The sequence below is a fragment of the Mastigoproctus giganteus genome, chromosome 10 (assembly GCF_048544385.1).
Source record: "Mastigoproctus giganteus isolate SK-2022 chromosome 10, ASM4854438v1, whole genome shotgun sequence".
Lineage (NCBI taxonomy): Eukaryota > Metazoa > Arthropoda > Arachnida > Uropygi > Thelyphonidae > Mastigoproctus > Mastigoproctus giganteus.
Genome location: NC_143584.1, coordinates 5,851,956 through 5,875,704, shown reverse-complemented (window position 1 = coordinate 5,875,704; position 23,749 = coordinate 5,851,956). Strand labels below are relative to the sequence as shown.

At 39.4% G+C, this 23,749-nt stretch overlaps 1 protein-coding gene across 5 annotated transcripts in view; it reads right to left on the bottom strand.

Annotated features, from left to right (window-relative positions):
• Positions 1-23,749, bottom strand: part of LOC150078647 (thiamine-triphosphatase-like) — a 287,872-nt gene that overhangs the window by 133,295 nt on the left and 130,828 nt on the right. Inside the window, exon 1 of one of the 5 annotated variants that reach the window (XM_090383919.1) lies at positions 11,354-11,390. The exons of the other annotated variants lie outside the window; for them this stretch is intronic. The gene's annotated coding sequence lies outside the window, so the exon portion shown is untranslated. Of the gene's footprint in view, positions 1-11,353; positions 11,391-23,749 lie in introns of those variants that run through there. 5 annotated transcript variants of the gene reach the window in all.

Below are 23,749 nucleotides of genomic sequence, written 5' to 3'. Positions count from 1 at the left end.
GGTTAAATGCATTCAGTATCATAAACAAAAAGTTATTTATATTCTCGTTTTGTTCTTGCTAAAGTATTCAAATACACTGAATATTTTTAGGGAAGCGCCTCCTTATACTGTACCGTTGCAAAAAATGTCTACGAAACGTAAGCGTTCACTATTGCTCTCCAATTAAAATGTATATTAACATACTGACTATACGTACTGTATAGCTCCCTCTTCTCCTCTTGTGTGTGTGTGTGTGTGTGTGTGTGTGTGTGTGTGTGTGGGAGGGGGCAGAGAGAGTGGTTGCAAAGAATTGATAGATATATATTATAATCCCAAGTACATTAAGATCAACAAGGGGAGACCCCCAAAACAGAGACCAGCGGAGCCTTTACATATAGGGAAAGGGTAGCAAATCAATGTGGATTAGTGTGAATTAGGATTAGTTATAAAGTTAACAAAAAGAAAAACAAAAAAAAAAACAAAACACATTTTTAAACGAACCCATATTTCATATATACTGTATAACATTAAAGTATTAAAGAAAAATAATGTACATAAATTAAAATTTTCCGTTTATACTCCGGCAGGACCACACGGTCAGAGGAGTTCACAAGATAGTGAGAATATCAGAAACAGCACCGTATTTAGCAGTCACGGGCTTGAATCCCAGTCACTCAAGGCACATGTACTTATTATACGGAGTATATATATGATGTTATTATATGATATGGGTTTAAATTAACTATATATACAGTAGGCCCTCGATTTAACGGCCTAATTCTACTGCCATGGGGGGGGGGGGGGGTAATTTAAAATTATATGGTTTAGAGTTAAAAAAAAATAAGGATCAGGGAAGAATGTGAGATGATATATTCATTCTCAGATTCTTTATTATTAATACGACAATCTCACATTCTTCATTAGTAATATGATTAATATAATAACTTCCTGTTACACAACCGTAATAATTAGTCTAGGACAACATAGCGTTTACAATCTCCATACCAATAAAAAAAAATAAAAAAAAGTTCCAATGAAAGCATAATAACCAGCAAACAGCTAGTGGCGCATTATGAATTACAAATATGATTAATGAAATGACTATGTACAGTAGGTCCAACGCTATGTATATAATTGTAATAATCATTTTAACATCGTAATTTAAAAATAAATGGTTAGATATAAGTACTAGTAGTGGCGAATAATGAAAGCAAGCTTATACAGCATCAGCCAAAAAAAAAAGAGACACTTCTCATTTCACCTATTCATTCCCTCCAATAGTTTGTCTGGTTCCTCCTTGAATTTGTTTAAGCTATCCGCTACCACAACACCAGACGGAAGTTAGTTCCACCAATCAACCACCGTTGGCTAAAGGAAAACTTCTGCACCCGTCCTTCCTCAAGTTGAATCTGAGCAAGAGGAAGAATGTCATCAGCAAGCACTGAGCTTGCTTAATCCACTCCAAGCTTTAAACACCTCAGTTAGATCACCTCGCAGGTGTCTAGTCTCCAGATGCTGCAATTTACAGAGCTGAAGCCATTCTTGGTCAGGACACCCCTTTCTCCCCCGCACGAATCTCGTTGCCCTTCTCTGCACCCAAGCAGTTCAAGCAGTTCTACATCCTTCCTAAAACGAGGTCTCCAGACCTCTATACAGTACTAAAGGTGCGCCTGACGATTCTCTTATACAAAGGGATAATCACCTCCTTATCCCTGATAGCAAAGTTTCTGTATATCATTGACAAAACCCCATGAGCTGTCGTCACAGCATGTCTGCACTGCGCAGAAAATTTCATATCTAATTGCACAATTACCCCCAGGTCTTTTTCATTTTCTATTACCCTGAGTGTAGTTCCACACAGTTGAGCCAGGATAAGCTTATATCCAGTGATTACAGTAAAAAAAAAAAAAAAAAAAAATTCTAGTAATTATAAAAATTAAGAAAAATACAGTAGAATCCAGTGAATGTATTTAATAACACAATAAATATAATAAGATACAGTAGAAGCTTTCGACGCTGACGAGTATCTTATTATATTTATTGCTTTATTAAATAGATTCACTGGATTATACTGTATTTTTCTTAACCATGGACCCCAGTACACCAGGCTCTTTCGTGATAATTATAAAAATATGACAGAAATAAATACAACGATAGTGATCAGGCTTAATGTCTAAGTTTGCAGATGATACAAAGGTTGGCAGGGTGCTTAATAACAGCAATCAAGGTATACTACTGCAACAAGATTTAGAAAAATTAGGCAGACAGGATGAGAAATGGCAGTTGAAGTTTAGCATTGACAAATGCAAGGTACTCCATACGGATAGCAGTAACCTCAGATTAACGTACAAACTGTGTGGTGGGAAATGAAAGACATAGGATAATTGTCCAACCAGATATGAAGTTCTCTGAACCATGGTGTTTTGTCAGTGATATACAGGAATTTTGCCGGGGGGGGATAAAGAGGTAGTTATCCCATTGTACAAGGCAGTGGTTAGGCTGCATCTTGAGTACTGCATACAGGTGTGGAGGCCTAATTTTAGAAGGATGTGGATCTGCTGGAATGGGTGCAAAAGATTTATTTTTATTTTATTATTATTATTATTAGCTATATGGTGCAAGGAAGCCTGAGGCTTATGCTGCACCAGCCAAAAAAAAATTCCCTAATTACCCTGAGAGAGAGAGAGAGAGAGAGAGAGAGAGAGAGAGAGAGAGAGAGAGAGAGAGAGAGAGAGAGAGAGAGAGTGTCAAAAGTAGAAGGGAATCACCAAGAAAGAGAAGAATGATGATATCCAGCTCAGGACCCTGGGTGTGCCAAGCCCATACTCACCAGATGTGAGCCCCTGGGGTACAAGACTGGTGAGTGGAACAATATGGTACTCTTACCAAGAAGGGCTTCAGTTCCGCAAATTGCAGCGTCTGGAGACTAGGCACCTGCGAGGTGATCTGATTGAGATGTTTAAGCCTTTGAATGGATTGAGCAAGCTCAATGCTGATGACATTCCTCTTGCTCAGACGACACACATGAGGAAGCGGAGAAGAATAAATTAAATTGAGGAAGGTGGTCGCAGGATAGGCGGGCGGAAGTTTGCCTTCAGCCAGCGGGTGGTTAATTGTTGGAACAAACTTCCATCTGCTGTTGTGGAAGTAGTTGGTTTGAATATATTCAATGAAGAACTAGACAAACTAGTGGAAGGGATGGTGATGTGGGAAGGGTTTTTTTTTTTTTTACCGATACTGTATAAGGATTGTTCTCTTGCATCATTCGCCACTATATTAATAGTAATACTAAGTATGTATTGTGAGAGAAAATATACATTATAATCACAGCATGCTAAAACACAGTATAATTTATAATGGTGGCCAAACTTTAAATGCCATCCATGAAACTCCAATTCATAAAACCTAGATAAATTTGAGAAATCCATACAGAAACAACAAGTACTATAATTTCATTAAGATAGAAATACAAATTTGCATACTGTGAGATGTATACAGAAGTGAAATTCAGATACCACTATAGCTGCCATGGCAAGCAGTGGTATCTGAATTCTACACTGGTTAGCACGTAATTAATGCAGAAATCGAAAATAAATGGTCCAAAATGAAAAAAAAAAAAAAAAATAATAATAATAATAATAAAAACACAGATAAAGACATAATAATAAAAAAAAAACACAGATAAAGACATAATAATAAAAAAAAACACAGATAAAGACATATAATAAAAAAAACACCTAAATTATCATCTTTATTATCATCTTTATTTTAATTCTACCTTCCAATTATATCAGCATATTATAAACCTTTTCAGTTGAGACTTTTTCAACCCCAAATTTATTACTGTAAGTAATAAATACCTGTGGGATCCCTTGATGGAACCTCAGGCTTCCATGGAACACACGCTGAATACCAGTGCTCTATATTATTCACTGCTTGTACCGAAAATCTCTGTATAAACCTTTTAATTTAATTATTTATTTTTTGTTATGTTACTCTATATTTAATCATTTAATCAGTTTTCTCGAGTGTTAACAATCAGAATTTCTCAGGAACAGTCATTCTACTGGTTGTCCTAATGACAGAATATCAAAGAGGTTCAGAAACATCGCCTAAAGGTTGGGTACTGTTCTAATTTATTATTTTAAATACAACAATTTAAATATTTATCTCCAACAAAGAACTCTCCAGGATTTAAAACAGCAGCGCAAGTTCTCGAAAGATTACCGCCTTTAATTGCTGCGTTGTGTTCTTCTGAATGCCTGCTAAGTCCTCAAGTCGTTTTCCTCTGAGGGGATTTTAATTTTCGGGAACAGAAAAAAATCTCACGGCGCCAGATCTGAACAATAAGGTGGATGTTTTGATCTTGTTTTTCGTTAAAAACTCTCTCACCGCGACAAAGGAATGACACGGCTCATTGTCATGACGCAAAACCATTTGTCCGGCCATAAATCGGGCTGTGTCTTTCGAATTTTTCACGAGGCCTTCCTAAAATCTCTATGTAGAGTGTTTGATTAACAGTCTGATTTGGTGGGCCAAATTCATGATGAACAACACCACGACAATCACAGACAACGACCAGCACGGACTTGATCTTCGATCGAGACATTCTTGCTTTCTTTAAAAGGGAGAAGAGTGAGTTTGCCACTGCATGCTTTGATGTTCGATTTGTGGATCGTACTGGGATTCATCTCCTATTATCACCGCATCCAAAAATTTGATAACAATTCTTTGCTTTAAATTACCAGCACTCATTTTTCCGCTGAAGGGTTAAAACACTGATTTAAAGAGGGAGGCACATGTGGACATGTGTTTTTGTAAAGGGCAACTCCTAGAAAGTCTGTTCAACTCGGTCTCGTATCTCTGTGAAGAGCAATATAACTACAAATGGGCCAGATATGTGTGTGTTCAGTTGTTCTGTTCTGGCCTTTGGCTACCTAGAAGCATCCGCCACCTGGACAGATGATTCTGGGTAGTCGTCCACACCACGGAAAGGTGGGTCAGTCCCAGTAAAACACGTACCGTCTCAAAAGAAACTCTGACTCACCTGATGTTGTCAAAAGGTGGGCCAGATTCCTCTGGGGCGGCCCATTCCAGAGGAAGAGAGAAAAAAAAATCCCGTGGTGTAATTAAAAAAAAAAAAAGATGTAAAAAAAAAAAAAAAAAAAAAGTAAAAGAAAAAGAAAGAGAGAGAGAAGCTACACTAGTGGAGAGTGAGGGGAAATGAGGGGGAAAAAAAGTACCTAGTGCAGAGCGCGAAGAGAAAATGAGAAAAATTTTAAAAAAATAATAATAATAAATAAAATAAATTGATTAATTAAAAATAAAATAATAAAAATAATTAATAAGATAAAAACAAATATAGATAATAAAAATTTTTAGATTAGTAAAATAAAATTTTTAAGCTGTTGTCTGGAGATCCCCATTCGTAGCCTGCGTTATTCTGTAGAAGGCTTTCCTGCGCATGAATACTTGCGGCGAGAAGTTCTGGAAGGTAGCCAAGTTCTGTGGTGTCTGTAACAGAATGTCCAGTTGATTTTCAGTGAGAGGGATGGTATTTACTAGGTCTTGCCTCAGGTGCTTGTAGAGAGCGCACTCGAAGAGAAGGTGGAACCAATTCTCCTTGGCCCCGCAGTAGCAAACGTCTATGGGTATTAGACCGAGTTGGAAAAGCTTCTCGTTCAATGAGCCATGCCAGTGACTAGGAATGATGTCTCAAGAGTTAGAGAGAGAGCCACTTCTGCGCTGACTTAGAGGAGGGGAAAGTCACATCTGACAGGAATTTCCTTCTAACTGCTCCCTTGGTGGAAGTGTCCCATCTTGTCTGCCAGATGTTTATCATCTCATTATAACAGCGTGTTTTCTCTGCCTTAGGGTCAGTGTCCAGGTTTAGCTCAATGTCCAAGATCTTGGTCGGAATTTTCTTGTTGATTCTAAAGGTCAGGCTACATACAGGTTCAGTAGAAAGGTCCCAGCTAAGACATAGATAGCAGCAGTGGATACTGTCATGCATACCCTATGGGTAGCCAGAAGCATTGTCCGTTGTATAGAGCCTAATTTGCCTATCATGTTTATCAATCTAATTCGGTGGAACCAAGCACCTGCAGCATACGATACGATACGATCGGAAGGAAGACGGCTTCATAGTACAGCTATAAAGTAAGCAATTTCCACCAGATGACACTGCTCGGCTTGTCTGAACATACTGCTATTCGTACTGCAAACAACAGTTATGAATCAGATGAAACCACAGAACCTTTCACCTTGGAAGAATTATCAGCAGTTCTCCAAAATATTAACATCCAAAAATGTCCAGGATTAGATCTCATCGAATACAGTTTTATTCTCCGTCTCCACAAGCTTCGGCGGGAGTATATACTCTTACTGTACAACAAATGTCTTCAGGAGGGATGTTTTCCTGTGGACTGGAAGATCTCGCTACTGAGACTAATTAAGAAGCATTATATGAACTCTCCAAGGGAAGAGCCTGCACCTTCGCCGGCTTCGACGCAGATCCTACCACAAATCGTTTGACTGAGAAAAAGAGACTTGCAAATCATCTCATGCAAACCTGGCAAACCAGATGGGAGAATTCCCCAAAGGGAGAAGTCACCAAACGATTCTTCCCCAACGTTGGAAAACTCTATCCAATGGCTCCAGCATGGTTCACGCCGGGACTCCACGCGACCTTCCTGCTAACAGGACATGGTGCCTTTAAGGCTAAACTTACAGCCCTGGGCATTACAGATGACCCTACTTGCTGCTGTGGAGAGCTGGAGAGCTAGCACCACCTCATGCATGAATGCCAGCTTTATGATGACCTCCGCTGCCAACTCATCACTCGGATCACTTTTTTGCCCAGAGATAGAGAACAACACCTCCTGGATGGGAGACAGGAATATATTGCCTTCTCAAAGTTCGCTGAAGCCCTGTACAGAAGAAGACGGGACCTGAATGCACATTAGCCACATAATGGCTAGAAGCCAAAATGTGCATAACACCAAAGATGGACTACTAAGCAACCATGAAGATAGACAAAAAATCTGAATGAAGGACGAATAGCAGCTGTTCTGGCGGCCTGAGCCAAGCACTAGCCTGGCTCTCCTTTAATATCCCTTCCTGGCAGGAGGACGAGATGACCAGTCGCCTCGCCCCCTGCTACCCCACCTTTCCTTCTGGTGAGGCATGGGCATGCCTCACTGACCACCTGGGGGAATCTCTTCTGTGTCCCCCATACTTCTGCCTTTTCCCCCCAACCTTCTTCCTCCCCTCCCCCACTCTATCTATACACAACGCGAGCGCCCTACACACTAAATTTAATCTAGCAAAAAAATAATCTTCGCCCAGTCTCGGCCTAATTATCCTACGCAATGCCCTACTCCTGCCATATGAATGCATGCACACGTGCTGTATGCAAACATCCAAAGTAATTACGATTGCATGGATGCGTATATATTATGTATCACTGTTGTGTATATGTGCATATATGTGTATGTGTACATAAGTTTTTTTTTTTTTTTTTTTAGGTCCTAGCTGCCGAAATCTCAGGAAATTAAGCGGCAGGACCTGCCAGAGTAAATCTTAGTCTACTGGTGTTTCCTGGTCTGCCTCCACGGGGCGAAGGTGGGGCAACGCTGGGCTCCAGCAGGGGTCCAGCGGCTAAATGACCAGATGAACAACGGTACACGACATTACACAGGTACAATACCCACACACTTTTAAACCTCTGGCATTCCCAGGAAACTGGTACACCCACAAAGAAAGCAATGCGGAGATGGGGGAAACCCCTGGGGCCGCATGACAACAATATACCTTACACCTTACACCTTAAGAAGCAGCACAAAAACCCTATTCTTGACCCGCGCTCTCACCGTCCTATTGCGCTACTTGCAAACTTTGGAAAAATATTGGAGTGGCTAATGGCGCTCAGGACCACAGCTCTCTTTCAAGCACGGAATCTGCTCTCCCCCTGCCAGCATGGATTCACTCCAGGACGATCCTCTGAGGAGGCTCTCTTCGATCTAGTTCTGCACATAGAAAACTCCGAAGCAAAATTTGAACTTGCCATCTTCATTGACTTCGAGGGCGCGTTTGACACTGTTTGGTGGGGCAGTGCTCTGGCACGCCTCCGGACAGCCACCTCTACAAACTTTTCCACAGCTACTTTTCAGATAGAACAGTAATTCTAAAGTCAAATTACCAACATGTCTCCAGGTCAGTCACCCGGGGGTGCTCTCAGGGCTCAGTCCTGGGACCTCTCGTGTGGAACATGATCCTACAAGACTGGCTTTCCCGCTCCTTTGCCAATAACAAGATTGTTGCTTTTGCGGCCGATCTCACGATTGTGGTGTCCGGCCGCTCTCGCAAAGCCACAGAAGACAATGCTAATCAGGTCCTTGATGACCTCTCTTCCTGGGCTGCACTAAATAAACTACGGATAAATCCTAGCAAGACTAAAATGATTCTCTTTAAAAATAAGCTGGACCTCAAGCGGCTTCAGCAAGTTAAAGTCTTTGGGGTACAACTTCCCATTGTCACACAGACCACTGTGCTAGGGATGGTTCTGGATCATAAATTAAGCTTCTATCTCAGCTCCAAGGTGAAAAAATTTTCAGGATCAAGAGGGAGGCACAGTTCAATCAAAACTTAACGGATTTCAATGAAACAAAAACTGATCTGAATGTGAAAAATAAGTGGTGGCACGATTGTTGACATGCGCAGTAGTAAGGCGTTGGTAAGTAACGATTCTCGTTTTATTTAAGCCGCACCTTGAGAAGCGCATGTGCCAGTGTTGACCCAGAATTTAAAGAAATAACGTGCTACAGTAGGTTCATTATGTTTTGCATTTGCTATAATTTATGACAATTCCCAGTTTTCATCTGATATATTCGTATATAATCAACATCTTGTCACCATTGACTGATGTAGATGAATAGAACATGCGTTTGAGTTTACCATGGTCGTAACCCACGTGACCAAAACAGTTAACGATAATATCCTTGTCAAAATGGCTGGTTCTAAACTTCTATGACCCATGTGATTAGTTTCAACCCCTGAATGCTAAATACGGTCGATCTGCCAACCCGGCATCGGGTAGGAAAAGGCAGAATTCGAATCCCATCACGACGCGAGGAACTTTTATGGGCCTTTTTTTACTCCATGGCTGAATTAGCCTGTCTCAGCGAGGAGAGCAAAGTTTGTTCTCCCGAAAACTCGGGTTCTTCGTTTAACAAAACAGGCAAACCGACCAGAGAACACACAATTTATGGTCATAATACACATGGATGGATGAGGTTGTTTTTGGGTCACCCTAATATGACTTTTTTTTTTTTTTTTTTTTTAAAATCCCATTGTACAAGACAACTACGAGACCCAGAGCGATATTGAGATTCTTGAAAAGTTTCAAAGACATAAAACCTATCTGGCGGGACTGGCAGAAGAAGGGTACGCGCATGGAAAGATTTTGAATATGTAGACTACAGAGATTATAGTTCAAAACCTTTAGAGATGATACTGTGAGAATCGATTAATCCCGTCCGAAGCGATGATTAATGCACCAAATCACAAATTTGATCCGCTTGATCAGAAAGAACCATTAAGAATCCATCCTACTTCATACTGATCAAGAAAGGCCGCCGTAGCCTAGTGGTCAGGCGCGCGGGTGCGTAAGTACACGTGCCTTGAATGACCGGGGTTCAAAGCCCGTGACTGCTGAATACGGTGCTGTTTCTTGTATTCTGTCTATGTATCTTGTGAACTCCTCTGACCGTTTGGTCGTCCCGGAATATAAACAGAAAATTTATTTATTTAAAATGCTGGACATCAAATGCTATGGTGGAATAGGAGAAGAAATTAAAATCTTGAAATGAATAAAACTGATAGTAGCAAACCATTGTACATACTTCAGAGAAGAAGAGAAACGTTCGATATTACTTATGCAATGACAAAACCCGTCTCTTGAAACGTATTCAAGTTATAGAAAAAGCAGAGGTGATATGCCCTTAATGCACAAAAGCGATGATAATGTTCAAGTCCATCGAATGGCAGTGATTGAAAACTAATGGGGAAACATTTCGAGTATTACAAAGAACTAGTCGAAATCAGAGTTTTAAACTCGCTCGAAGAGAAAATTATTAGTCCACTAAACTCTGCAATTTGCGACCAACCAGACACGATCGTCGACGATGTTCGAATATCGTTTTAACGTTGGGATAGGCTACATTCGAGTTGTTTAAGTGCGAAAGAAAAAGCACGTGATCCTGAATACTTGAGTCACTGCATGCAACTAACTGAAAGATGTCAATTTGCGAACTCACCACGCCCGCTGTTCGCCTTAATACGTCACTACCGTAATCAAAATGGTTCATTATGACATTGAGAGACAATTTCAAATATTTTGGGTCAGACACGTCTATTTGGGCGTAGAATAAAGTGACGTCATCAATCGGTATGAGATGATCAAGAATCTAGCTGTCTACGACAGATTACTGCGCCACGCATCATTTGGCACGCGTTGCTAGAGCCTCCTCGAGCTCCATGATGGCCTCCATGGCCTGGCTATGGTCGCTCGACACGCAACCGTGGCCAGTAATCGGTTCGCCAGCCACGGAAGGAAACTAATTGTCTTACAGATAAGGGAAGACGTCCAACAGTCTCCAGTATTTCTGGCACGTGACGGACAACCTGCTAAACGTCGAACACGCGCGACTAACTCCGTTAGGTAAGGAACACAAGCTTCCGAGTAGTAGCGAACGGTATTAATAGCAGTCACGTTAATCATGGAGAGCCCAAGAATGGGACCCAACATGCGAATGGGTGTCAGGTTTGTACGAAGAGAAATGGGAGGAGGTAATCTTGAATCGCTGGGGGATCTGCATTATTTGTTAAGTACTAGTATGTTTTGGATTTTAATGGTATATTCCCAGATTTGGAGCAGTAGTTCCCGACTTTGCTTGTATTGGGACTCCCCCTTCCCAGGAAATGTATCTGCATCCCCCGTTTCGTAAATCCGTTGAAGTTAATGATGGAAGTTTCTCGTGATAACAAATTAAGAAGCTACTCTTGAAAATATTCATGTTTAGGCAGCCCTACTGCCTATTATCCGAAAATGTTTTTAAGCATAAATGCACTCTAACTGAGTCTCAACTATCGCGAATGATCTCCACATTCGCGATATTAATGGTACAGTTTTAGCCACTTGCATCAAGTGGCTAAAACTGTACTATTATGACATCTTTCTCAAGGGCTAGGTGGTTATTTAAAGATTAAAATGCATAATAATGTTTCCTCATATTCACGCATACGTTCCAAATTCATAGAGCCATTAAATAAAAAAATAATAATTAAAAAAAAAAGCACAGAAATAATTACTTACGACTCTGAGTGTACAGAAGTAACAGTTAATGTCATGCATTATCTGAGAAGTAAAACGACTTCGTGACACTGCTATTAAATTTATTCTTGCCAGTTATTCTTGTCTTTCGGGGAGGGAGGGAGAGAGAGAAAGAGAGAAAGGAAACTTGATTGGAACAAAAATATTTATTACTGCAATATCATGAAAAAGTACTTTCAGGAACAACCAATAAGCAGGTCACAAAGCAGTTGTTCTGCTTGGCTACATAACAAGAAAATATTTATGTTGAAATGAATTCTATCTCCATCAACTACAATGTTCTTTTGGATAGTTAATTTGTTCTTGCTGTATGCCTTCAAGGAAGAATTGAGTAAAGACAATTTAAATTTAGATCTTTCATAAGAGCTCTTATGGCGTTGTTATGGAGGTTGCTAAGAACAGCACAGTCCCCCCCCCCCTCCCATACCTTCAGTCCGGTTTCCTTCAGGGGCACCCAAGTTATTATTTTTTTCCCTTATCCTAGAGTTAGGATAAGAAGATAATTATCATTTTATTATCACCAGCGTGCTCTTACATTTTGTTAAAAATTGCTTTCTAGTTTTTGCTCTACAAAGTCTGCTGCACGATATCATGTTTTAGAAAACATTTATTTTATTTATAATAAAACAAAAATAATAAACACGACCATACTTGGATGTGGCGTCATCAGTCTTCAACCCCCCTTCTCCCTTGCCTAACTCACGGGGTAAGGCTACCCTCACTCCGCCTGAGAATGGCTAACTACCACAGCCCCTTTTTTCAGTAACGCGTTTACGCAATCATTGAAATCCAAGCTTCCCCCCAACCCCAATTCATTGAAATTTATGCCCAGATAATTTCTCAGTAATCGTTTCCAGGATTACTAAGAAAGCTGTAGCTTCCAATAATCGTTCGTCATACTGACATTTCTCAAACTGTGACCCGCAGAAATGCTTGGGGGGGGGGGGGGCGATAATATCCGAAATTCTTATCAATATTGAAAACCAAAAAAAAAATTTAGATAATCGAAAGAATTTTGCAGAGTGTGTGGGGTACTCGAAAAGTTTTGTAAGCGTTTCAGCTTACAAAACTTTTCGAGTATCCCAGTATTTCGAGAGAAAGGCAACCAGATTGCTGAAGAGAATAAAGTAAAAAAGTAAAAAAGTAAAGTGCAGCCATTATCAACCCACTGCAGGGTGGAAGCCTCCTCAACAATTCATGCTGAGGGAAATGGACCATAATCTGCCACGCTGGTCCAGTGCGGGTTGGCAGATCGACCGTATTCAGCAGTCAGGGGCTTGAACCCCGGTCTACTCAAAGAGCGGGTGCTACTGCACTCCCGCTCCTGCCCACTCGGCTACGGAAGAGAATAAAAGGGTGCCCTTACCTAGAAAGGCTTCGGTTCTGCAAATTGCAGCGTCTCGAGATCACGCATCTGCAGGGAGATCTGACTGAGGTGTTCACACCCCTGACTGGATTGAGTGAGCTGAATGTTAATGGTATTTTTCCACTTGCTGAGACTACCCACATGAGGAGGGCATAAATTCAAAGTTGAGGAAGGATGGTTGCAAGACAGATGAGCGGAAGTTTGCATTCAGCCAGTGGATGGTTGTATCTGTTATGAAAATGGTGGGTTGAATAAATTCAAGAGAGAACTAGACAGATTCTTGGAGGGTACGGATGGGTGAACTGTTTTTCTTTTCTTCTTTTTTTTTTTGGCTGATGCTATATAAGTTTGCATTCTTGCGTCATTTGCTATTACTACTACATCAGTGATTTACGACACCGCCTCTACGGAACCTCGAATTAAGCTATCTTCGGAAATTGCATATGATTAGAATAAATTAGCCTCAAACGAAGAAGGAAACGGCTTACTATGGTCGCTGAATGGTTGCGGTTTTTGGTCTGCTCAAATAGGGATGACCAGAAGTAGCAGGTTGCAACGCATTCTTTACGCTGATACCTCGTGGATGGGCAGAAAACTAGTGTGGTGAAATTCAATTAATACATTCAGAGCATTTTACATCAGTCATCGTTTCTTTGGCTGGGTGTTACCTTGGGCCTACCATTTCCTCAGAATGTTTAATTCCTAAGCAATAGCATGCGCAGATATTTTTCTGCATGAGACATAAAACTATCATTCATGTTAGCTCTTTTTCTTTGTGTTCAGCGTCTGAGATGAATTCCAAACTAATTATGGTTATAGGTCAGAACAGGGCGGGCGCCCGGCTGGACGTCGCCTACCTGCAAAACTGAAATGGGCGCCCCTGCATTGCAAGGCGGGCGCTCCCAAACATACTAAACTTCATATTAACACTTCGAAACGGCGCCCACCTTGTAGTGGCGCCCACCTGCAGGCCCGTTTCCGCCGGCCCTGGGCCAGAATATGTGCATATTCGTAGTCCTACACAAAGTTCTGCAATCAGATGGGTGTCCTCTGAATTCTGGTAAGCGTACATCAACTGTATCAGAATACAAGTACTTTTACCCATTCAGTTACAAAAAAAAAAAAAATTATGACTAGATTCACTAAGTTCGAGGTTGTAATATGCAGATTACATTTCAGATGTTCCCAAATTAAGTAATTAGTTGGCGTGAAATCGGGCTTCTTAGGGGGCATCGCCATAGTTTTCTTTAACCCAACCATCGGTTATAGAATTTATCAAGACAAGTACATATACTGTAAAGTGGGACTTCTTCATTCTCGTCTAGCAACAAATGGCAGATTATCAACGTACAGTTCAACTACTTCTTTTAAACATGTATAGGTACGTGTATCCAGTCAGTTTCTTCAAAATAAGGCTGCCCTGATTCGTGCCGTTTATACCCATTCATACCTATCATGTAGGTTAGTGCAAATGCATCATTTTAACATAGGTATCTATCAAAGTAGTTGAATCAATTAATTACATTGGCATCGTTTTGGTTATATCTCATATTGTGAATGCCTTCACAACGAGTTGCCATAGTATTGTACTAAATCGAATAAATAACGCTTCACTAGTGGAGAAGACTATTGTTATTTATTCTCGGCGGATACCACCACCCAGACGGCACCGTTTCAAAGCTTGTTGGCTTCTCTTCGGTGGGTGGGCAGGTACCCTGGTGTTGCAATATGAGATATAACCAAAACGATGCCAATGTAATTAATTAATTTAATTAATTAATTCAACTACTTTGGTAGATAGCTATGTTAAAATGATGCATTTTCTCTAACCTATATGATAGTCATTCTATCTCGTAGCATGAGGCCTTTGCCCTTAAACACTTCATAGTCTATATCACTACACACCATCAGGCATCTCAAAATACGTACTCGACCCGTGAATCCACACAATATACAGCGAAAGATGCTAGTGCTTTGACAGAATAAAAGCACAAATATCTCGCGCATTGTCATCACGAATATTTAATATCTTTTTTTCAGCATTCATTCTTATCCTTCATAGTATTATACAATATAAATTTTAATTAGTCAAAAATAAACATATCCTGCCTTTGTGATCTTACTGAATTTGTATATTCTTTAGATATGATGATAAGTTAAATGTCCATAAATATAAAGGTAATAAAAATACACAGGTCTGCCAGAATTTAATATTGCATTATTTAGTACCACAGTATGTCTTTAAAAAAAAAAAAAAGATTCCAAATATTAAACCCAGTAAAGTCTTGCTCTTCACAATTATACTGACTCTGAGAAGCTTAACATCTACATTTTCTTATTCGCCTCATTAAATAATCATATAGTTCAAATGACTATTTTCAACAATTAATTTTGAAGTGGAACACTGCCAGATTTTTTTTGGTCCAAAAGCCCAAATAATTCATCATTAACCAATTCTTCAGTGACCTTCTCATGGAATTACAGCAATTTCGAAAATCGATCTTCTTCAGCCTCATTATGTTGTTTAACCCTCTAGTACTTAGGTGCCGTTCTTGGGACGAGGATTGTATTTATTAAAAAGTAAGATTTTAAAAATTGTACTTCATATGTATCTTATTAGATAGCCAGGATAGTTTCAAAGTGAAATAATAACGGTTTGTGAAATTAGTTAAAAAATAATTTAAAACAGTTTCTTACACTAATTACGATTATACTAATTCAGAAAGATCACAAAGGCAGGATATGTTTATTTTTGACCAAAGAAATTTTTCATTTTAGTAGTGCATACCTAAAATGAAAAGCTTATACAATACAGTATCAGAAATATGGAACTAAACACTCGGTACACTAGAAGGTTAATAAATATTTCTAGTTTAAAACTTGATTGGTTTTAAAACAACGACTGGTTTGTTAAAGTCCATCAGGTTTTCTATATTGGTTGTTATAGGCGTCGACTGGATGGGGCAGAAAAGCATTGTTGAGGGCCTTCATTATCAGTTCTTAATGGAGACCCTAAACAGGCAAACTGATCGTGTATTCTATGATCAGTTTTTCTTTTGGATGACTGACTCTAGAGGGATTCGAATCGGCCTGTTCAGATAACTGTATACAGGGAAGCCTCACTTTAGGAAGGATGTAGATTTGCTGGAACAAGTGCAGAGAAGGGCAACCAGATTGGTAAAGGGAACAAAAGGGTGCCCTTACCTAGAATGTTTTCAGTTCTGCAAACCAAGTGTCTTGGTTTCAGTGTCTCGAAACCAAGCACCTGCGGGGAGAACTAATTGAGGTGTTTAAAGCTTTGAATGAGTAACCTGAATGTTAATGGTATTCTTCCAATTGCTGAGACTACACACATGAGGGGGCATAAATTCAAGTTGAGGAAGGATGGTTGCAGGATAGATGTGCGGAAGTTTGCCTTCAGCCAGCGGGTGGTTGATTGTCGGAATAGTTTTCCATCTGTTGTTGTAGAAGTGGATGGGTTGAATAAATTTAAAGGAGAACTAGACAAATTCTTGGAGGGTACGGATGGGTGCTTTTTTTTTTTTTTTTTTTTTGTCCGTTGCTATATAAGTTTCCTTGTATTACTACTACTAAAACAACCCAAGTAACTTTGCTCGATAGTTGCGAGGAAAGTTACTTGAATAGTTTCGCTCGAATTAAAGGCGTGGAAAGTAGAAACGGAAGAATCTGTGCTTTTATAGGTGGTTCCATAAGTTCGATTTCAGGAAAATAAAATAAATAATAGAGTAATTAACGATAATTTGTGAACTGAGCCGAATTTTTTCCATGAGATCGGCATTATGTCATTACATACATCTAAATGTTCACAAAATGAATATTTTATGTATCAATGATTTTATCTCGATACCTATTACCATTTCATTAAAAAATCTGAACATTAATGAGAAAATTACCTTAAAAAATAGCAACAAAAACGCCGCCATTTAAATAAGAATTTCCAACCCACCGTGAAATTCCCAAGGTGAAATCTTTAATCAAAGTGGGTCTCGCTAAAACGGCATTTCTTCTTGTATCCTATTTCCTCCCTCCCACTTCTAAACATTCGTATAAAAAGACAATTATGTAACGGTGATTACGCTCAGTTTTAATCATCATTTTAATAATAATAAAAAAACTTAATTTTTTTTACGATGACATGTTCAACAGATATTTATAATTTCTCGTATTCGAAATATAAAAACTTGCTCAATTTTTATTGCTTTTTTTTTTTTTAGTGGAGGGGCACCTCAGACAAGGTAATTACATCATTTGTCATTTAGCTTCATATAAGGGCTAATTACAAAAAAAAAAAAAAACATGTTTTTTTGTTTGTTTTTAATTGCAATTTATCTCCGTCTGCAAATATCTAATGGTAGTTGAAATAAATACAATTTTCACCACATGTGTATGAAATAACTGCTAAAAATATAAAAAATGCAGTAATAATTATAAAAATACTTATCTGTTTAAGATTATGAAGTAAATTTGACTAAAGTGAAAAATATAACGCAAGGTTTATATTCTCCAATAAGCAACAGGTCTTATTAAAATAATCACAGTGAAATAATTTACCTTAAAATTCCTTATTTAATTCTAATCCTATGAGATCAGGGGGGGGAGACTAATTTAAATGTCACGATTTCCGAGTACAATATTATAATTAAGCCTGCTAATAACTTCTGTTCAACTGGCATTTTAAAAGGTATCAACCTTTATATAATTCTTTTGACCACCAGAACTTGGCAACTATTGGTTTAGTTATCAAACCGTGCTCTTCAGATGTAATTTAAAATTACACAATATATAAACACTGAGCACAATTTCATAATTTAAAGTGAAACAAATATATTTAGTGTCAGTTATAATATTTACACTAAACATTGAGTGAACTGACAATTTCAATTACCAAGAGAAAATAAGACAAGCCAGATTCCCAATTATGAATAATTTTTGACTTTTTAAATCTGTGATTATCCCAAAATAAAGTCTAATTTATTAAGGTATTCTATAACTCTGTTAAACAAATTAAGTAATACATTGAATATCCTTGTTGCTAACTTCTAAGACAGAAAATGTAACTAAAAATGTTAACACTGTTTCACTGGTTTCGGTTAACTTCTTTCCAAATTTTTATTTACATTTCTTGTCTATTAGCAATAAGAATATTCATCGTATTTCATTCCCGACTTCTGAAAGGGGCTGTTATGGTAAAGTTAGGTAATGTGTACTCATTATGTTACATTTTAAACGCGCATGATGGTAAAGTTAGGTAATGTTTGGGCAGATGGGCTAAGAAGTGGCAACTGAAGTTTAACCTTGACAAATGCAAAGTACTGCATATGGGTAGCAGTAACCCCAGAGAAACGTACCAACTGTGTGGTACTACACTTAAGGTGGTAGAAAATGAAAAAGACCTGGGAGTAATTGTGCAGTCAGATGTGAAGTTTTCTGAGCAATGCAGACAGGCAGCTAGGGTAGGTCATGGGGTTTTGTCAATGATATATAGGAATTTTGCTAGCAGGGAAAAGGAGGTGATTGTCCCTCTGTATAAGGCAATGGTCAGGCCACGCCTTGAGTACTGCGTACAGGTCTGGAGGCCTCATTTCAGGAAGGAAGTAGATTTGCGTACAGGTCTGGAGGCCTCATTTCAGGAAGGAAGTAGATTTGCTTGAGCGTGTACAGAGAAGGGAAACAAGATTGGTGAGGGGAACGAAGGGATCCTCTTACCAAAAGAGGCTTAAGTTGTGCAAATTGCAGTGGCTGGAGACTAGGCCTGCGCGGTAGGCGCCTCCATAGCCAGGTGGGCAGGAGCGGCAGTGCGTAGCACACGCTTCTTGATTAGACCAGGGTTCGAGCCCGTGACCACCAGATGCGGAAAGGACATGTGTGTATATGTAAAGGGCGGCTCCTAGAACGTTTGTTCAACTCCGCCTCGTATCTCTGTGAAGAACAGTATCACTACAAATGGGCCAGATATGTGTGTGACGTCGGTTTGTGTGTATTATATGTGTGTTCTGTTCTGACCGCTTGGCTACCCAGAAGCATCAGTCACCTGGACAGATGATTCTGGGTACTCGTCCACACCACGGGAAGGTGGGCCAGTCCATGTAAAGCACGTACTGTCTCAAGAGAGACTCTTACCCACCTAATGTTGTCAGAAGGTAGGCCAGGATCCTCTGGGGGCCCATTCCAGAGGAAAAAAAAAAAAAAAAAAAACGATCACCCATGGTGGTGCTGGATTTGGAACCGAAATTATTAAAATAAAACATTCATAAAAATAAATAAAAAAAAAAATAATAAATAAAATAAAATAATAATAATAAATAAAAAAATATAATAATAAATATAAGTAAAATGGAAGAAGGTAGTTATGCTACTAAAAAAAAAAAAAAAAAAAAAGCCAAATAAATTAGTAAACATATAAGTGCATAAATAAAGAAAGTGATGCTACTAATAAAAAAAGAAAAAAAAAAAGAAATTATAATAATAAATAAATACATTTTTTTTTTTTTTTTTTTTTTTGTAGTTGTTGGCGCATCGGCTTCTGTGGCCATAATGCACCTCCCAAGGTTTTTGTAGTACTTTGATCCAAGCCCGAGGCGGGATTCGAACCCGCGACCAAATAAATACATAAAAGAAGGAAAGTGGTGCTGCTAAAAAATAAAAAAATAAAAAATAAATTAGTAAACAGAAAAAAAAATGATAATATATAAATGCATGAAAGGAAGAAAGAAAGAAAGAAAGCACTTAATTTTGTCTGCAGGTCGAGAAAAAATTTCACTTCTTGAGGATTTGAGTTTATATTTTATTAAAGGAGATCTAACCGCTATGCATCAGCAGGACCATTGTGCTGCATTCTGTTGAGATCTGTCGACACTGAACGCCTTCGAAGAAATACGCCTTGAGCGAAAGCCTGAAGAATCTGATATGACTCCGAGCTTTGAAGCAGAGACGACTCCTGTCCTGGTTGAAAATTAGTAAGTGCATGAAGAGGAAGTCTGAGATCGTCATACAGGGAACAATGAAACAAGATGTGATCCCAACTCTCTGGTGATCCACACGAACAGAGGTCTGTTTGTGAGTGATAAATTGAACCTAAAAAGACTCTGGTTCATCGATCCATGTCCTGTCAACAGGTAGAACGTGAATATGTCCATGCAGAACCACAATCGAACACGCTTATCAAGGAGAAATGAAACTTGTGGTATAAATTTTCTCGTTGTTGCACCAACGGGAGCTGTATCCCATCGACACTGCTAGATATTAACTAACTCGTTCCACAGTCTCCTTCTTTCTCTTTTAGCATTGATGGTTATTCCAAGAAATTCGGTCTCAATCTGCTTTTTCAGTCTGCATAAAAATCCTCTATAAGTAACCTGCAAGTCTAAAGGTAATGTTACGGCTAGTACTTGCAGAGCTTGCGTCGAGACTGTCCTGCATGCCTTAACTAAACACCGCAAAATGGTTCTCTGCAATGAGGCGAGTTTTGCTTTGAAGTGTTTGAGTCGTGCCCTGTGAAACCATGCACCGGCAGCATACGTGATTAGAGGGAGGAAAACTGCATTGTAATAGATCCTTAAAGTTTTTCTGGACAGCCCCCATTCAACACGGGACACCCTAACAATTGCACCAGTAAATCTACGTATTTTAGATGATAAGTTTGTCAAGTGAGGAATAAAATTGAGACTGGAATCAATTACCACTCCTAGAACCTTGTACTCTTTAACTATGGGGAGACGAATGTTGTTGATCTTGACCAACGGAGGGCGAGAGATATCCAACTTTGATCCAAGAATCATCATCTTTGTTTTTGACAAGCTGATTTTAAGCTTATTGGCCACAGTCCAATCATAGAGGTCCAGGAGAACAAAATTTGCGGTAGTTTCAAGATCGTCCCTAGAGTTACCATTTACCAAGATGGTGAGATCGTCTGCATACGCTATTATTTTGACGTTATCGAAAGATCGGGAGAGCCACTGTTGCAGCACCATGTTCCATGTAAAAGGACCCAATATAGAGCCCTGTGGGCACCCTCTAGATACTGATCTTGATACTTGGCTATGTTTAGCCTTGACTATTATGGTTCTATTGGCAAAGTAATTACGGATTAAAAGGTAAAGGTGGTTGGAGCACCTAGCCGATCGCAGACGCTCCAGGACGCTCTCCCACCAAAGGAAGTCGAAGGCGCCCTCGAAGTCGATGAAAACGGCCAGGGTATATTTATGTACCGAGTTTTGAACTGAAGAGACAAAGTCCACAAGAGCATCCTCGCAGGAACGTCCGGGACAGAACCCATATTGACTCCTTGAAAGCAGATCCTGTTCTACCAGTAGGGTATTCAATCTAATGGCCATTAGTCGCTCTAGCAATTTACCCAAATTAGCCAGCAGAGCGATCGGCCTGTACGATCTAGCCGCTCCAGAAGGCTTATCCGGCTTTCTGATCAACTTAGCTAGAGCGACTTTCCAAATTTCCGGAAACGTTTCTTCCTGAAGGCATCTGTTGAATAAGTTTAGAAGAACATAAGGTTTTAATTTCAAGACTCTGATAATAAAAATGTTTTCTACAAGATCTAGTCCTGGGCACTTCTGAACATTAACTTTATGCGAGACAGTCTGCAGTTCATCCAACGTAAAAGGTTCGGTGGTTGTTGAGGACACATAAAATTCATTGTCTGATCGGATTTTAGAATGAACAGCTAAGTCTGAGGCAGGATCATCCAACGGAAAAAGAGCATCTAAGATTGCATTTGCAGAATCATGCCAGTTCAGTGTTTCTACGGAGTCCGCCACAATTGAGCCAAATATGTTAGAACCAGAGGTGTTTCCTTTTGCAATCTTGTATAGAAGACCCCCAAGGGTTAACATTTCCAGAGGTGTGAACGAAATTCATCCACGTTTCACGCTTTCGAGAGGCAATGGCCTTCACGTAGCTTTTCCTCAATGAAGAATACTGCTGGTAGAAACGATTAACGTCGGCTTGGGGCCAGTCTCTATGCCTTTGGTAGTACCTACGGGCTCGATGAACTTCCCTTCCCTGGGATAACTCCTGCGTACACCATGAACACGTCTTCTGATTAACCCTCTTTTTCCTTGAAGACTTATATGACACTTTTATTATAGCATTTTGAATATAGTTCACTTGATGAGAAATAGGTGAGGTTTCAAAAGAAGCAAGTTTCTGTTCGTCAAGGTCCAGAAGAATGGAAGAGTCAAAAGCATTCCAGTCAATATTTCTTAAATAAAATCTTATTAAATCTGGCTGTGAGAAAGTGTGTGAAGATGGAACGGCAGAATCAAGGGAAAGCATATAAAAGATGACTCTGTGGTCACTGGTGCACCAGTCCGTATACAGTCCAGTCAGTAAGCCGCAAATCGAAGTGAGAGTTTGTCATCGTTATATCTATATTAGATTCTCCTGCATAACTTGAGAAAGTATGAGGGTGATTAGGCTTGTTGTGAATTAAAACACAATGATTAATTATAAACTCCTCCAAGAGAAGGCCACGTGCATCTGTAGAAGAGCTGTGCCAAAAGTTTGATTTTGCGTTGACGTCCAATGAGATCAATATATTGCTATTCGGTCCCAAAGTATTTATCACAGTCTCGAGGTAAGCAAGAGAGTGATTAAAGTCCTCCGATGGAGGGCAGTAGAGAGAAATTAAGTAAAAATTCATTACTGAGTGTGTGATAAGAACGCAGGTAGAGGAACTGAGTGCAAAATCCATGAAGAACCGTGATGTCTAAAGAGTCATTAAGAATTAATATACAAGATTTGGGATTCTGGTCAACGGGTTGAAAGGTCAGGGAATGACCACCGCATATCCCCGGAGCAATATAGCCTTAGTTGCTAATGCTCCTAAAAACCAAATAACAACAACAACCTGCGCGGTGATCTGATTGAGGTGTATAAAGCCTTGAATGGGTTGAGCACGCTGAATTCTGATGGGATCCTTCCATTTGTTCAGATTACGAACCTAAGGGGGCATAAATTCAAATTAAGAAAAGACGTGCGGAAATTTGCCTTTAGCCAGCGGGTAGTTAATTGCTGGAACAAACTTCCATCTGTCGTTGTGGAAGTTGATAGGTTAAATAAATTTAAGGAGGAACTGGACATGCATTTGGAGGGAATGGTGTGATTTTTTTTTTTTTTTTTTTTGGCTCTGCTGCATAAGCTCATACACTTGCTTTTTTGTATCACATGCCACTACTACCTAATGTCTATTCATTATGTTACATTTTAAACGCGCACCTTAGGGTTAAAACTTCAAATACGTACTGTACTATACTGAAGAAGCGTTTAGCAAAACTTCTACACGAGATGTTTGTGCTATGGATAGCCGCGAGGTTTGATTTGTGTAGAATTACTTAAGATGAAATGGCTAACATATCCATTTAAAATCTGAAAGAAAGGTCTCCATAAAATATTCTAAATAAGTCTTAAAATTTGGGAGATAATCGGGATGTTCCAAATTCATAACAGGGTTTCTTCAGGGAGGAATGGATCTCGATTTTTAGGGTAATACCCGAAATCGCATTTACGCGGGTAGAAATTCTCCCTACAGAAATCTGTAGGGGGAAGGGGTTCCTGCTTGTGTGAATGTTTGTGAAAATTGAGGGGAGGGGCGTAATTACGTCCCCCCAATCTACGGGGAATTCACCTACAAATGAACGTACGCCTTCAACCTACGGGAAGTTCCTCGTAGGTTGAGGCCTTCCAAATTCTTTCAGTCTATACTGTTGTATACCATCTGGCATCTCTCATATTGTGAAGTTATACTTCATAATTGAGTTGTCACTTATTGCAGCACCAGGGCAACTACCAACCCACCGAGGAAAGGCCAAACAGCCTTGAAACTGTCGTCTTGGTGGTAGTATCCACTGAAAATAAGTAACAATAGTCTTCACCACTGGTGAAGTGTTGCTTATTCGAGGTAGTGCAATATCAGGCAATTCATTGTAAAGGTATTCACAATTTTAGATATGATAAAAACGATGCCATTTTAACCATTT